Genomic DNA, 17798 nt, shown 5'->3' with positions numbered 1-17798 from the left:
TTATACGAGAATGGCAGCGCTCGAGAACAGTAAACCTCTTCCAACGTCCACACGTGCTGAGAGGCAATAAAATCTTTCACTGGTGGCCAACGCCATGTAATAGCTTCTGTTACTGTAATAAAGAATTCCTTTTTGTCTCCTAACCGTAACACTTTCCTCAGTTTTAATTTCTGGAAAAAAATATGTAGTTCTTTACGCAATACGGCAGAACAGCCGGGAAAAAATGCCTTTCTCTCGCTCTTGATACACTGCAGTAACAACCGAACTTCTGAAGAAGAGCCATTTTCGTCGATACCATTTTGTTACGCGTTAAAAGAAGTCGTCAAACGTAACCGATGAGAATATAACGTCTGTATTCGCAAACCGTGAAGTAAGTCCATTTGCAAGCATGCCTGTGTAATCGTGTCTCGAGAGTTTGAAATTAGGCATTTCCTTAGGAAACAGTAAAACTCCTTGTAGATAAACATTTAATGACGAGAAAGAGAAACAGTTTCTGCAAAGTGTCTTCAGAATGATGGCAATTTATCTTGACTCAAATTTTACTCGCCTCATGAAATCTGCACAAGTAACAAGCGAATGGAGTAACAAGTGAATGTGTGTTTCACATAAAGTATTGCAATGTGGACGTCTTGGGTGCAGCAGTGGAACAGAAAGCAAAGAACTACTTACTGACACTAGAACAGGCTGCTTGACGCTCGGCACTTAGCCCAGAGAAAAAATGCCTGAAGTCAATTTTCAACATTCCAGTGGTTGGCCTAAATAAAACGAGATAAATGTCAGAATGGCGTCTTTAAATAGTCCACGAGAGCTTGCTTTGTCTGTTCTCTTCTGAAATGACGAGTTGGCCCGTGTAAGCGCAAACGGAAGCGTTCTAAATAAATGCTTTATAAGAAAAATGATTGTGCAATTCATGTACTACTAATATAAGATCAGCCTGGGTTTGTAGATCCTTTTTACTCCCTGATGTCAGGGCTGCAAATGGAAATTGGATTACCAACGGTTTATTAAATAAAAATTTTTTAAGTAAAATACCTTTAATGCTTTTTAACGCCTTGATCTGTGTTTTACGTGTGACATATTGCCAGTTAGTTACATAAGGCAGTTTCCCTGTCTTGCATTTTTAACCTCATTCCCATGTTATTTTTTATAGTTTTAAAATTATTTGGACATAAGGACAGTCTTCTTTGATTTTAGTCTTGAATTATTGCCACTTAGGTAGGATTTGCCCCATACATACGGCATATCATCAGTTAACGATATAATACTGCATCCCTGTATTGTAATTTTAACTTCATGCTATCATTATCTCTGTAATTTTAAGATTCACTTGGATGTAGAGATAAGCTTCTATAAGATTTCTGATCTAAAAATCTTTCGGCTGGGCTACAACCTGGCTGTCTCGCAATGATGTTTTTAAACTACGTAATGTCATTATCTTCGTATTTATGAATGCATGTCATTATCTTCGTATTTATGAATGCATGTCATTGCATGACTACAGCTAATGTTGCTTTCCAATGGATGTTGACCACTTTTTTTTACATTTTGAACGATTTGTTATCAGATAAGCATTAACATATTTTGTACTGCACTGTTAAATTGATTTGTCAAATGTTCACTTTTACTATTAGATCCTGCTCCACATTATATTATTTGGTTACCTTTTATACAGTGTTTTTATATCCTACTCGATAGTACAAAATTTTCTTAGGTTACTTTCCCTCCATTTGTTTAGAGATCTGACGATGGTTCTAGATAGCAACCAAAACTAGTTATCTCCCTTAATTTTATTAGGAAATTTGCGGCCTAGGCACTAAATGTTCTTTTACATGAAAGAATTTTTGTTTAATAAACCACATTAAGACGACCGTCTCCTCGCTAACTATGTCAGGCTTCTCTATCAACGGTTAATTTTGATAGCTTTCAATATCTGTCGCTGACAGGCACTTGACCTTTTAAGTAAATATTTGTATCATTTCACGACTTCGGCCTTGCGCTGAAGACTTGCTCGTTCCCGCAAAGTGTTTTTTTTTTTTTTTTTCATAGAAGGGACGGGTGCACTGCTTCTCGAAAGTTTATAAGTTTATTCAAGAGAGAACAGACACGCAGTAGCATTACCACTACATCGATCATATAGCATAATCAGCGAAGACCAAAAAATGGCGATTAGGGGAAAAAATTAGCGCAGTCGAAAATTTTTGTATAGTGGCATGTGGGGAGAGTCCTGAACAACATATTAAAAGTCCTGACCTGTACGGTATGAGCATCGGGGAGGTGGGTTTAAGGTCACTTTTTTACGTTTTTCATGAACAACTCGAAAACTGTGGTTTCTGGCGAAAATGTTTCCCAGTAAAAAATTAAAGGTCCTATTCATTTTGTCTCTAGTTCCAATAGTTTCGTGTTACAAGGGGTGGAGAAACACCAAGTTTATGAAAACGATGTTTTAATGGTATAAAATTGATGTTTATTGTTAAATGAAGTTGATTAAGTCCAGATATTAAATAGCTATAACTCATTTACGAACATTAGTACAGTAATGAGGGATAAATCTTGTTCTGAGGATGTGACAGGTGGCAGTGGGTGAGTGTGAGGTTTGGGGAGGTGGGTGGTGGAACGTAGAAGACGATGGAAGGCATGACCCGGAACGATGTCAAGCACTTCCCTTATTTGTACGTCTGCAAAACGAAGAGCGAGTTAGTGAGTCCTCACTCCACCTACCCCATTATGTCGCAAGAAGCGACTACAGGGCGTCCCACCACGTTATACCTACCGTTCCACAGCGCACCTCGTAACTCACTTGTGACCCAGTACAGAGACAAACCTGGAGATTTTTGATATTTCACAAAATGCGTTGTGCGACGTCACGCGTTATAAGTGCAAATGCGTTAACACTAAATGGAATACAGATATTAGTTACTAATAGAATTACACGCACGAACAGAATCTATGTACATCTCTGCACACCACCTTGCAACGTTAGACGTGAACTGATGCTGGACACACGGTGCGTTTCTTGCGCTTTTTCTCTGGGAAAGGCCTCTTCCCCCACAATGAGAAACGCTCGCTCTTCAATTTACACACAGCATTTTCTGTCCAGTTATGTTATGTGAGTAGACAAAACAACTTTGCTGTTGGGTGAGGTCAGTGGTTCCCTCTATGTTTATAAGGTATGTTTGTACCTCACACGTTTTGTTTATTCTGTTATTTAATGGTTGAGATAGGTCCACAAATAAAAGTTTCATATAATAGTTACTTCATCACTTGTTGCAGTTTATATGATGGTGCGCTAAGAGCGTTATTGATTACTAAATACTGCAGCAGAGACTGTCTTATATTTGGAATTCATTTTATTAAGTTATTAGTTATTGGCAGTAGTTAAGAGAGTCTGTACATGAAATATGCTCCTATAAACAATGGCGGAGAAGTGTTTGATCTGCGAGTGTCATGTTGCCAGTGGCCTATGCAATGTTGGTGGGAAAGGAATACGTGGATTGCTAACTGCCAGTTATTTGAGAAAATATGGGAAAGCTGAAGGTTCCAGAAACAAAACACGCGATGTTGTTCATGCATCTTGCAGGAAAGAGTACAGTAGAGGTGATTCAATTAAAAGATTTTTAGAGGAATAGCCTTCAACATCAGCTAGAGTCAAACGATTGCGTTCAGCTGAAGCGAAATATGATTTCAAAACTAAATGTCTGTTTTGTGCAGAAGCAATTGATGGTGAATTTTTCGATAAACAGAAGAAAAAACCCGAAACATGGCAGCGAAAAGTTTACAGTGTTCGATCCCGATAATACAATTTTAGTTCGTGGACAGGAAGAGGAAGAATGAATGGAGGGATACCAATCAAAGACGTATCCGTTCCGTTAGCGATCTGCACACTGCAGATGCAAGGTATCACGAGGATTGCTACAAAAGGTACTTCATAGCTTCAGCGTCTAAATCTAGACAGAGTGGACGCCCTGAGAATGAAGAAATTAATGCATTAATGGAGGAAATATTCTATTACATAGAAGAGAATGATGACCGCCGGTCCACCCTAGACGAGTTGTTGGAGCAAGTTTCCGGAACATTACCTCATATAAAGACAGTCAAGGACAAACTGAGAGAAAAGTGCGGGCACACTATTGTTTTTAGCACATCCGCACCAGAAAAACTGTCCTGTGCTTTCGCAGTTCAGGAGAACAAATTTTAAGTCATACATGATATTCTTCAAAGTACGAAGATGAACAAGTACAATGTGGAAGAATTGTAAAAGCAGCTGCCACTATAAACTTAGAAGATGTTCAGTCAATGGTGAATGATATTTCTGTCTTTCCACCCTGTGACAAATGCTGTAGCGAAGCTGAGGAAATGGTACCGCGTACACCCCATGTCCTCATGGACTTCATATCGGCGGAAAAAAAGGATAAGACAGAAAACTAAAAGCAAGCTGACGTCTATATCCTATGCTCTCGTTGCTGCCATTCAGCCTCGATCATTCATATCACCTATACTATATGCTGTCACAATCTTCATTCACAGGAAGTGTGGAACAAAAATTTTGATCAATCTACTTGCTGGTTTGGGATTGAGTGGAACATATTATGAAACACAACAGCTGGAGCTATCAGCTGTCTGCCACACTGAAAGTCCTGTCCCAAATGGAACATTTTGTCAGTATGTATTCGACAACGTCGATTTCAATGTCTCCGCTATCGACGGCTGGAATACTTTCCACAAAATGGGGGGCATCAAACATCAAACGCATCACCTCACCGTCAGCTCCCCCACCATCTGAAGAGGTCCAGAAGATTAAATCGGCTCCCTCTGTCACAGAAGTAGGCAAACTGGGTGTCATGGAACTTCAAATATTTGAACGCCAGAGAAGCACATTACTGTCCTTGACTTGAACATAATTAATCCCAGTCCATCTGACATATGCCAGATATGCTGTGGATGTTGTGCTGTTTTTTTTTTTCTTTAAAAAAGTATTTATATTGTGATTAAATTATTATTCTCTTGTGAAGATTCAGAAGCCTGTTGTGAGTTTTGCACCACTTCTTGGTGGGAAGAGCAAAGACTGTATGTGATAGTTCATATGTCACCTGAAATCGTTTGCAGAAGGCGTAGCGTTCTCAAGATCAAGAACAGAGTTCGCATTGCCACTTAATTTATTTGTGTCGTGATCATGTTCGACCACGACCGGATATGAGACATAGCAACTACGAACAGAAAACCGCAAGGGACCAGACAGAGCTGGAAATTTTCTTTGCTATACTACACCACACGTTAAAATAAATTGGATTTACATCACAAACAAGGTAAATGGCGTTGCGCCTTCTGCCTTAACTACAACGTTTGCCTACATGCGGTCGGTCCCTGGTAGCTGTATGAAAACCATAAAAACACCGTTATTTCTGTTGCCATTAATAGGAGATGTATAGCACAGAAATACTTTAAGTAACAAGCAGGCACTACAGCAATTGAGAGCACAATAACCAATTTAATTACCTTTGTCAGTATTGCTAACAACAGGGTCCGTACAGTTTTAATGTTGTATCTCCGATATTGCATCTTAGATGCACACATAAATTCTTACATGGCACTGAACAATAGTAATACTTTATAATAACTAATTAGTGATTGCGGACCGCGCAACATACACGTTCGCCGTCTTTAAAAATATATCAGGACTGTGGTAACAGAAGAGGATTACAATTCTTCAGCTGTCAAAAAATAAGAAACACAAAATATCGCTATCGATACAGTTTATGAACAATTCGTATTCTACGCCGTGGTGCGTAAGATATTCTTTGAAATATCAGGTGGTCGCTGCTCAGCGACGATCTAAGAAATGTTTCCACAAATTGCATGGCTTTTATGACTCTGCACTGTTACATTATCGAATGTAAGTTTATTTAAGCTATCGAAACATATACTAATATTACCATGTGTCGTAAATGGGTTCATTCTATGCAGACCACTCCACAAGTATCAGCAGTTCCTGAGTGGAAGGGATTTAGGCAGTAACACAATTAGTGGTGAAAGAAGTGCAATAAATTGATTCACCACCAATTTACTCCAATAGAGTGTACACAGCTTTGCTAATGCTAGCCAGTAGCAAGGTGCCGCAATTTGCTTCTTTAGTTTCGACCAACCACTGTACATAAAGACATGAGAAATCCAGTCTGGGATCATATCCGTGAGATTGGGATGATTTCATATAAACATGTCGTTCGTAGGGTGCTTCGGTCATAAAATGGCAGGGGCTGGACTGAAAGAACTGTTAAGCTTGGTTTATGCCGCAATTTCTGTTGGAAAGATGTTAACTGGACAGGCTTACAGTACAGGTATTAGAGGACACTTAGTTGTTCAAGCTGTTTTAGCACGAATCATTCTTAAAGACGCCAGTGTCTCAGGAGAAGAAAAGAAGAGCGTTATCAGCATTTTGAGCAATAAAGAAGATCTTACTGTACAAAAAATTGAGGGAGATGATTGTTTGGCGTCAATTCTAAATGAATTTAAGAATGAGCTGGCTCATTTAAAGGAGAATGGACCTACTGTTGCTTTGTGGATGCAGTATATTAATATGGTTTCATTAATTAAGAAGTTCATAGATTTTGAATGTTGTGGTGATTGGAATGGCTATTTGCCATGTGTTTAGAAAATGATACCTTTCTTCCATGCAAGTGGTCATTTTCAGTATGCAAAATGTGCCCGTCCTTACATGCAACATATGATAGCATTAAAAACTAGCCGGCCAGATGTGTTCAAGGATTTTGCAGCTAAAGGTTATTTCACCATAAATAGAAATGTATCTTCTTGGGCAGGGGTTTGGTCAGCCATGACCAAAGAACAGACCCTAATGCACCCCATTGAAAGCTCAGGTGGTTTGACACGAGGAACAGGCATGATTAACTTCGTTCTAGCAAAGTGAGTTGGAGGATCTCCTGGAGCAACCGCCATCTGCTCATCGTTAGAGGAGTTTACGGGAGTGTCATTTTTAGGTGGGGACCAGCATGTTGACCTCCGGATGTCACGGAAAGACCGGGGAAAGATCTATGAGTGGTTCAACGACCATCCTCTTTTTTCAAAAATGAATTCACTAACGTCTCTCTCGACAGAGATAATCGGAATCTCAACAATAAATATTTACCAAGCACTAGAAATTGGTACCAGAACCACGCAAAGTTAGGTTGTAATTTTGGTGACATTAAACAGTCTAAGAAGAATCTCTGAGCACTATGGGACTTAACTTCTGAGGTCATCAGTCCCCTAGAACTTTGAACTACTTAAACCTAAGTAACCTAAGGACAGCACACACATCCATGCCCTAGTCAGGATTCGAACCTGCGACCGTAGCGGTCGCGCGGTTCCAGACTGTAGCGCCTAGAACCGCACGGCCACCGCGCCAAGCTCTTAAAACATTATCACAGAAATTGTACTGTGGTATTTCATGGTTATAGTGATGTCAACAGTACAAAACGAGCAGAAGTGTTGTCACAAAAACTTCAGTTGACATCAATTTTAATGAATGCATGACAGTCACTGTTCTACAGGAGCATTTTCTCGCAAACGAAAAGAACAAAACCAGGCATATAGCCATTAGTAACAAAATGAAAGCAAAGGGAATAGAAACAGTGGTTATTACAGGCGATGCTGACGGTACGATAGTGAGATGAGCACCGGGTAAAGCTACCCTGCACCGAACTGTCCCGATAATTGGAGAAGATGCTGACTTTATTTTTTTACTGACATATACTTAACTAACATATACTTCATGAAACCTGGTAAGTTGTTGTGGTCTTCAGTCCTGAGACTGGTTTGATGCAGCTCTCCATGCTACTCTATCCTGTGCAAGCTTCTTCACCTCCCAGTACATACTGCAGCCAACATCCTTCTGAATCTGCTTAGTGTTTTCATCTCTTGGTCTCCCTCTACGATTTTTACCCTCCTCGCTGCCCTCCAGTACCAAATTGGTGCTCCCTTGATGCCTCAGAACATGTCCTACCAACCGATCCCATCTTCTAGTCAAGTTGTGCCACAAACTCCTCTTCTCCCCAATTCTATTCAATACCTCCTCATTAGTTATGTGATCTACCAATCTAATCTTCAGCATTCTTCTGTAGCACCACATTTCAAAAGCTTCTACTCTCTTCTTGTCCAAACTATTTATCGTCCATGTTTCACTTCCATGCATGACTACACTCCATACAAATACTTTCAGAAATGACTTCCTGACACTTTAATCTATACTCGATGTTAACAAATTTCTCTTCTTCAGAAACGCTTTCCTTGTCATTGTCAGTCTACATTTTATATCCTCTCTACTTCGACTATCATCAGCTATTTTTCTCCCCAAATAGCAAAACTCCTTTACTACTTTAAGTGTCTCATTTCCTAATCTAATTCCCTCAGCATCACCCGACTTAATTGACTACATTCCATTATCCTCGTTTTGCTTTTGTTGATGTTCATCTTATACCCTTCTTTCAAGACACTGTCCATTCCGTTCAACTGCTCCTTTGCTGTCTCTGCCAGAATTACAATATCATCGGTGAACCTCCAACTTTTTATTTCATCTCCATGGATTTTAATAATATCTACTCCGAATTTTTCTTTTGTTTCCTTCACTGCTTGCTCAATATACAGATTGAATAACATTGCGGATAGGCTACAACCCTGTCTCACTCCCTTCCCAACCACTGCTTCCCTTTCATGCCCCTCGACTCTTATAACTGCCATCTGCTTTCTGTACAAATTGTAAATGGCCTTTCGCTCCCTGTATTCTACCCCTGCCACCTTCAGAATTTGAAAGAGAGTATTCCAGTCAACACTGGCAAAAGCTTTCTCTAAGTCTACAAATTCTAGAAACGTAGGTTTGTCTTTACTTAATCTTTCTTCTAAGACAAGTCGTAGGGTCAGTTTTGCCTCACGTGTTCCAACATTTCTACGGAATCCAAACTGATCTTCCCCGAGGTCGGCTTCTACCAGTTTTTGTATTCGTCTGTAAAGTATTCGCGTTAGTATTTTGCAGCTGTGACTTATTAAACTGATAGTTCGGTAATTTTCACATCTGTTAACACCTGTTTTCTTTGGGATTGGAAATCTTATATTCTTCTTGAAGTCTGAGGGAATTTCGCCTGTCTCATACATCTTGCTCACCAGATGGTAGAGTTTTGTCAGGACTGACTCTCCCAAGGCTGTCAGTAGTTCTAATGGAATGTTGTCTACTCCCGGCGTCTTGTTTCGACTCAGGTCTTTCAGTGCTCCGTCAAACTCTTCACGCAGTATCTTATCTCCCATTTCATCTTCATCTACATCCCCTTCCATTTCCATAATATTGTCCTCAAGAACAGCGCCTCTGTATGGACCCTCTATATATTCCTTCCACCTTTCTGCTTTCCCTTCTTTGCTTAGAACTGGGTTTCCATCTGAGCTCTTGATATTCATGCAAGTGGTTCTCTTTTCTCCAAAGGTCTCGTTAATTTTCCTGTAGGCAGTATCTATCTTACCCCTCGTGAGATAAGCCTCTACATCCTTACATTTGTCCTCTAGCCATCCCTGCTTAGCCATTTTGCACTGCCTGTCGATCTCATTTTTGAGACGTTTGTATTCCTTTTTGCCTGCTTCACTTACTGCATTTTTGTATTTTCTCCTTTCATCAATTAAATTCAGTATCTCTTCTGTTACCCAAGGATTTCTACTAGCCCTCGTCTTTTTACCTACTTGATCCTCTGCTGCCTTCACTATTTCACTCCTCAAAGCTACCCATTGCAAGGTCTCAAAAGCCCTTGGAAGTCTCCTGCACAAATATTGAGCCATACTGCTTTTATAACCGTCCATAATTTGAAAGTGTTGCCGGTGCATGATTTTGTGCACGAAATGACCTTTGGTTCATGTCCCATAAATGTTAGATGTGATTCATGTTGGGTAATCTGGGTGACCAAACCATTTGCTCGAACTGTCCAGAAAGTTTTTCAAACCAGTCATGGAGCATCTGTGGCCCGGTGGCTTGTTGGTAACATTGTAAGGTGGCAGAATAAATGACATTAAACATGTCATTTCAACTTACACAGTTGTCTTCAATCCTAGAATAAGTAAACCAGAAATATTGCACCTTACAACATTAAGTCCATGAATGGTTGAAAACGGTCTCCAAGTCTTCAATTGTATCAGAAGAGCCGGCTTAGACTTTCGCCGGCCAGAGTGGCAGTGTGGTTCTAGGCGCTACAGCCTGGAACCGAGCGACCGCTACGGTCGCAGGTTCGAATCCTGCCTCGGGCATGGAAGTGTGTGATGTCCTTAGCTTAGTTAGGTTTAATTAGTTCTAAGTTCTAGGCGCTTGATGACTTCAGAAGTTAAGTCGCATAGTGCTCAGAGCCATTTGAACCATTTGTATCAGAAGACACATGTAAACACAGCCCACAGCCACCAGCTTTGAGCTTGGGTCCACGGCTCCGTGCGGTCAGCGCCACACTCGAAACTTACCATTGCGGCGGCGCGGTTTCTTATGTCTATTTACCTGCACTTACCTGTGAACCCGTTGCAGCAGATAGCTGGCAGGAAAACCGAGCAGAAACCTACCGTGCTGCAGCTCGCACCAGGCTACATACAACGTAACTATTCCATTAATCGTCCATGTTTCACTTCCATACATGGCTACACTCCATACAAATACTTTCAGAAACGACTTCCTGACACGTAAATCTATACTCGATGTTAACAAATTTCTCTTCTCCAGAAACGCTTTCCTTGCCATTGCCAGTCTACATTTTATATCCTCTCTACTTCGACCATCATCAGTTATTTTGCACCCCAAGTAGCAAAACTCCTTTACTACTTTAAGTGTCTCATTTCCTACTCTAATTCCCTCAGCATCACCCGACTTAATTCGACTACATTCCATTATCCTCGTTTTGCTTTTGTTGATGTTCATCTTATATCCTCCTTTCAAGATACTATCCATTCCGTTCAACTCCTCTTCCAAGTCCTTTGCTGTCTCTGACAGAATTACAATGTCATCGGCGAACCTCAAAGTTTTTATTTCTTCTCCATGGATTTTAATTCCTACTCCGAATTTTTCTTTTGTTTCCTTCACTGCTTGCTCAATATACAGATTGAATAACATTGCGGATAGGCTACAACCCTGTCTCACTCCCTTCCCAACCACTGCTTCCCTTTCATGCCCCTCGACTCTTATAACTGCCATCTGGTTTCTGTTCAAATTGTAAATAGCGTTTCCCTCCCTGTATTTTACCCCTGCCACCTTCAGAATTTTAAAGAGAGTATTCCAGTCAACATTGGCAAAAGCTTTCTCTAAGTCTACAAATGCTAGAAACGTAGGTTTTTCTTCTAAGATAAGTCGTAGGGTCAGTATTGTCTCACGTGGTCCGATATTTCTACGGAATCCAAACTGATCTTCCCCGAGGTCGGCTTCGACTAGTTTTTCCATTCGTCTGTAAAGAATTCGCGTTAGTATTTTGCAGCCGTGACTTATTAAACTGATAGTTCGGTAATTTTGAAATCTGTCAACACCTGTTTTCTTTGGGATTGGAATTACTATATTCTTCTTGAAGTCTGAGGGTATTTCGCCTGTCTCATACATCTTGCTCACCAGATGGTAGAGTTTTGTCAGGACTGGCTCTCCCCTCTATAGCCGGCCGGAGTCGCCGAGCGGTTCTGGGAGCTACAGTCTGGAACCGCGCGACTGCTACGGTCGCAGGTTCGAATCCTGCCTCGGGCATGGAGGTGTGTGATGTCTTTAGGTTAGTTAGGTTTAAGTAGTTCTAAGTTCTAGGGGACTTATGACCACAGCAGTTGAGTCCCATAGTGCTCAGAGCCATTTGAACCATTTTTTTCTGCCCTCTATATACTCCTTCCACCTTTCTGCTTTCCCTTATTTGCTTAGAAATGGGTTGATATTCATACAAGTGGTTCTCCTTTCTCCAAAGGTCTCTTTAATTTTCCTTTAGGCAGTATCTATCTTACCCTTAGTGAGATATGCTTCTACATCCTTACATTTGTCCTCTAGCCATGCCTGCTTAGCCATTTTGCACTGCCTGTCGATCTCATTTTTGAGATGTTTGTATTCCTTTTTGCCTTCTTCATTTACTGCATTTTTATATTTTCTCCTTTCATCAATTAAATTCAATATTTCTTCTGTTACCCAAGGATTTCTACTAGCCCTCGTCCTTTTACCTACTTGATCCTCTGCTGCCTTCACTACTTCATCCATCAAAGCTACCCGTTCTTCTTCTATTATTTCTTTCCCCCATTCTAGTCAATTGTTCCTTTATGCTCTCCCTGAAACTCTGTACAACCTCTGGTTCTTTCAGTTTATCCTTAAATTCCCACCTTTTTACAGTTTCTTCAGTTTTAATCTACAGTTCATAACCAATAGATTGTGGTCAGAGTCCACATCTGCCCCTGGAAATGTCTTACAATTTAAAGCCTGGTTCCTAAATCTCTGTCTTACCATTATATAATCTATCTTAAACCTGTCAGTATCTCCAGGCTTCTTCCATGTATACAATCTTCTTTTATGATTCTTGAACCAGGTGTAAGCTATGATTAAGTTGTGCTCTGTGCAAAATTCTACCAGGTGGCTTCCTCTTTCGTTTCTTAGCCCCAATCCATATTCACCTACTACATTTCCTTCGCTCCCTTTTCCTACTGACGAATTCCAGTCACCTATGACTATTAAATTTTCGTTTCCCTTAACTATCTGAATAATTTCTTTTATTTCATCATACATCTCTTCAATTTCTTCGTCATCTGCAGAGCTAGTTGGCATATAAACTTGTACTACTGTGGTAGGCGTGGGCTTCGTGTCTATCTTGGCCACAATAATGCGTTCGCTATGCTGTTTGTAGCAGCTTACCCGCATTCCTATTTTCCTATTCATTATTAAACCTACTCCTGCATTCCCCCTATTTGATTTTGTGTTTATAACCCTGTAGTCACCTGACCAAAAGTCTTGTTCCTCCTGCCATCGAACTTCACTAATTCCCACTATATCTAACTTTAACCTATCCATTTCCCTTTTTAAATTTTCTAACCTACCTTCCCGAGTAAGGGATCTGACATTCCACGCTCCGATCCGTAGAACGCCAGTTTTCTTTCTCCTGATAACAACATCCTCTTGAGTAGTCCCCGCCCGGAGATCCGAATGGGGGACTATTTTACCTCCGGAATATTTTACCCAAGAGGACGCGATCATCACTTAACCATACAGTAAAGCTGCATGCCCTCGGGAAAAATTACGGCTATAGTTTTCCCATGCTTTCAGCCGTTCGCAGTACCAGCACAGCAAGGCTGTTTTGGTTAGTGTTACAAGGCCAGATCAGTCAATCATCCAGACTGCAACTACTGAAAAGGCTACTGCCCCTCTTCAGGAACCACACGTTTGTCTGGCCTCTCAACAGATACCCCTCCGTTGTGGTTGCACCTACGGTACGGCTATCTGTATCGCTGAGACACGCAAGTCTCCCCACCAACGGCAAGGTCCATGGTTTATCCTATATGCATTCTAAATCTCCAAGAGAAAAAACGCGAGAAGAATACTCCGTTCTGATTGGTCCGTTTTCTTTAAGGCCAATAAAAAACATTATTCTCCCGCGTTAATCAGCGCTTTTCATGACTAACCAATCAACAAATAACGCACTTTCGAACTGTACTTTTTCCCGAAATAAATAGTTTTCTAATATTTTGTTTATGCTTTACGTTATTAACTATTTTCATTTACACTCGGATTAAGTTTCCTTTTACCATAAACTTACTTACCATATTATGATACAAAATTCCCCATCGTCTGCATTCACACTGTCTTAAAATTCGTACAGCGTTTATCAGTAGAACAATGATCTACATATTTACTTTAGACCACTTCACGCATCATTCACACTACTAAAAGCGTATACAAAACTGTACAAACATAAATAAACCAAAAAAAATCCTTCAAGAAATAAACAGAACAATTCACAAAAACATTCTAATGACCTGTTTCTTGAATGTCTCTGTGCATTACTGTGCTCTGGTGGATGCTAATTAGAACTACGTACTCGACTGAACCCGCTTCAGACCATCTGTCGCTGTGGACCCATTAGTCATTCTCCCGATACACGGGCTCTAAACAGGAGCGATATAAGGCGCAACGCCTCAGTTCCTATAAACAATGGCTGAGATGTCTTTAATTTGTAAGAGTGATGTTAGTGATGTTAGTGGTCTATGTAATTGTAGAGGGAAAGGGACTTACCAACAGAAATCAGGACTCATCTGACCAGGTCACGGTTTTCCAGTCGTCTACGGTCCAACCGATATGGTCACGAGCCCAGCAGAGGCGCGTCAGGAGACGTGCTGTTAGCAAAAGCACTGTCAGCGGTCGTCTGCTGCCATAGCCCATTAACGCGACATTTCGCCGCACTGTCCTACTTCGTCGTACTTCCCACATTGATTTCTGCGGTTATTTTACGCAATGTTGCTTGTCTGTTAGCACTGACAAGTCAACGCAAACGCCGCTGCTGTCGGTCGCTACATGAAGGCAGTCGGCCACAGCGTTGTCCGTGGTTAGAGGTAATGCCTTGATTTTGGTATTCTCGGCATACTCTTAACACTGTTGATATCGGAATATTGAATTCCTTATCGATATCCTAAATGGAATGTCCCCTGCGTCTTGCTCCAACTATCATTCCGATTTCTAAGTTTAATTCCCGTCGTGCGGTCACAAAGACGTTGGAAAACTTCTCAGTGAATCTCCTGAGTATAAATGGCCCGTGCACTATCCTTTTATGCCTACCATCGAGTTCGCTGCATATCAACGTAAACTTTTACGTAAAAATCGGTCAGTGCATTCACATAAGATATACACGCAGTGTGAATTGAGTATAACATCATGTAATGGAAAACGCGTATACGAAGAAAGGAACGATGGCCGAAGGCCGCCATATTTCTAGAAGGGGACATGCACTCTGCAGCTGAGTATACGTTCAATAAAAACTTTCAAACATTAAAGACTTGCAACTTTACGACCTTGATAACTCAGTTGGGAAGGTCTTCACAGCGAAGACGAGACGTAGATTCGATTATTGGCCCAGTACGTTGTTCTAAGCTGTATGGATGATTCAATACTGCACTGGACACTCAAAGCTCATTATGTAAACGACCTTTATGCAGTGGCTAGGCCGTTTTCCGTCGTATTCTCCCTGCCAGGACTGCTTCTTGAGGCAGGCATGCAAGTGAAATTTCTAAAGCAGGAGTGACGCACAGATAGAGACGCAATATTCGTGTCTGGCCGTGTAGCACGCTTGGTGACAGCATTCTCCGCCAAGAGCGCGAGTCCCTGTTCGAGCCCCAGTGTGGCACACATTGTTAATCTATTAATAAATTAGAATATTGTCAGTTGCGCCCACATTTGTTAACAGTTCCTAAAATCTGTGTGATGTTTAAATTGAAGTCAAAGCAAGGTAACTAAAGAAATAATTCTACAAGACAAATCCATTTTCAACTTTTCGCTGCGTAATGAATAGTCTAGTGGAGGAAGTTTTATTTGTATGGTTGCATGGCCGAAATTTAATGGAGAAATCCATTTGTTTAGCACAAAATGGGCAACTACTTGATGTCGACATACGTGAGAAAAAGGCCAGAGCTCAGAAGTTCGAATGAGGCGTGAAGTGGGTTAACAATGTCAAGAGGCACCAAATTTCACCACAGTTCTGCCCACCGACACATTGCGCGTTTCGCACGATGGGAAGGTTGTCACACGCCTCCCCTCTTACCAACATCTCACTCCTTCCCTTGACGCCACTGCGATGGAGGTCAGACCTCAGGCACTCAGCGTAGAAATCATGCGTCTTTCTTATAGGTGGCCGAAGAAAACATTTGAGACACACCGCTGCTCAGAATCGATACGGAAAGGCATCAGGAGGTGGCGTATGTAACGTTAATGAAAGCACCCATTCCCTAGGAGTGTTTATTTACACTTACTTGGCAGTCGAAAATAACATTTTCCATTGCAACGTGCAAAAGAACGATCCCCTTGACAATCTTAGGCACTGCTGACACCCGGTGGACAATTTGGCCCCCTCTATGGACATCGTGGGGCAGCGACACCATTCAACGTGGTCTGATCCCTTTAGAGTGGAGCGCGAGTGCAATTTTTATTCTGATATACAGGGTGGTTCAAATGGCTCTGAGCACTATGGGACTTAACTTCTGAGGTTATCAGTCCCCTAGAACTTAGAACTACTTAAACCTAACTAACCTAAGGACATCACACACTTCCATGCCCGAGGCAGGATTCGAGCCTGCGACCGTAGCGGTCGCGAGGTTCCAGACTGTAGCGCCTAGAACCGCTCGGCCACTCCGGCCGGCGATATACAGGGTGGAATCCATAGGGAACGCTCGAAACCATTTGATGAAATTTGGATGTGATCCGAAACAGCAAAGGATGTTTATACAATTTCATCCCCCCTGTTCCTCAGAGGGACTTTTCGCTCTGCGTGCTTTTCAAAGTCCCACTCCCCCGTGATCTCGCCACAGGAGAGCGTGGAACAGAAGTGCTGAAAAAGCATAAAAAGCCTCTACTTCGTCGCGTCGCGTTCAAAGGTCGGTAGTGGTTCCATCCTGTATACCAGAACAAAAATTGCGGTCGCGCTATGCTCCAAACAGTCAGATCACGTTCAATGCTGTAGGAGCCTCACTACGTCCTTAGAAAAGGGTTTAACCGTCCAAGACTTGTCAGCTGTGGCTAAGGTTCTCAAGAACGTCGTTCTGTCGCTCAATGAACAGCAAACTGTCGGCCGTGGAGTGTGCGTAAGTGAACGCCCCAAGGGAATGGGCGGTTTCATTGACGCCCCCTACGCCACTTCCTGAGACGCGTTCGTGTCGTTTTTGAGTACTGCTTTGTCTGAAATATTTTCCTCAGCCACCCAGAAGAAAGCCGTGTGATTTCAACACTGTGCGTCGCGGTTCTGACCCCACTCGCAGAGGCATCAAGAGAAGGGATGAGATGTTGGTAAGTGTGGGATGGGGGCACCCGTCCACGCTGGTGTTATGCAAAATAGTGATGCAATTTGGAGTCAATGTGACATCATTAACCCACCTTACAGTTCAGATGAACTTCTGAGCTCTGACCTTTCTTTCGCATGTGTCGTCATCTTGCTGGTTGAAGATTCACCAAGGGTGATTTCTCAGGGCACAACGGTTTTCCACCATTACAGTGAAAAGTTGTAGGCAAAGGTTGTAGTCAAGTTTAGAACTTCTGCGACGCAATGGGAAAAAATGACGGGGCTTCATAAAAGTGATCCTTTCACTGTGTTGCACAGTGTAGCTGTGGCCTGGGTGACAATCTGAGCAGTTCTCTTAGGTTGTTCGCAGATGATGCTGTAATTTACCGTCTAGTAAGGTCATCCGAAGACCAGTATCAGTTGCAAAGCGATTTAGAAAAGACTGCTGTATGGTGTGGCAGGTGGCAGTTGACGCTAAATCACGAAAAGTGTGAGGTGATCCACATGAGTTCCAAAAGAAATCCGTTGGAATTCGATTACTCGATAAATAGTAAAATTCACAAGGCTGTCAATTCAACTAAGTACCTGGGTGTTAAAATTACGAACAACTTCAGTTGGAAAGACCACATAGATAATATTGTGAGGAAGGTGAGCCAAAGATTGCGTTTCATTGGCAGGACACTTAGAAGATGCAACAAGTCCACTAAAAGAGACAGCTTACACTACACTCGTTCGTCCTCTGTTAGAATATTGCTGCGCGGTGTGGGATCCTTACCAGGTGGGATTGACGGAGGACATCGAAAGGGCGCA

This window comes from Schistocerca americana, chromosome 2, assembly GCF_021461395.2.
Source record: "Schistocerca americana isolate TAMUIC-IGC-003095 chromosome 2, iqSchAmer2.1, whole genome shotgun sequence".
NCBI classification, from domain to species: domain Eukaryota; kingdom Metazoa; phylum Arthropoda; class Insecta; order Orthoptera; family Acrididae; genus Schistocerca; species Schistocerca americana.
Note: the sequence above shows the minus strand (reverse complement) of the source record.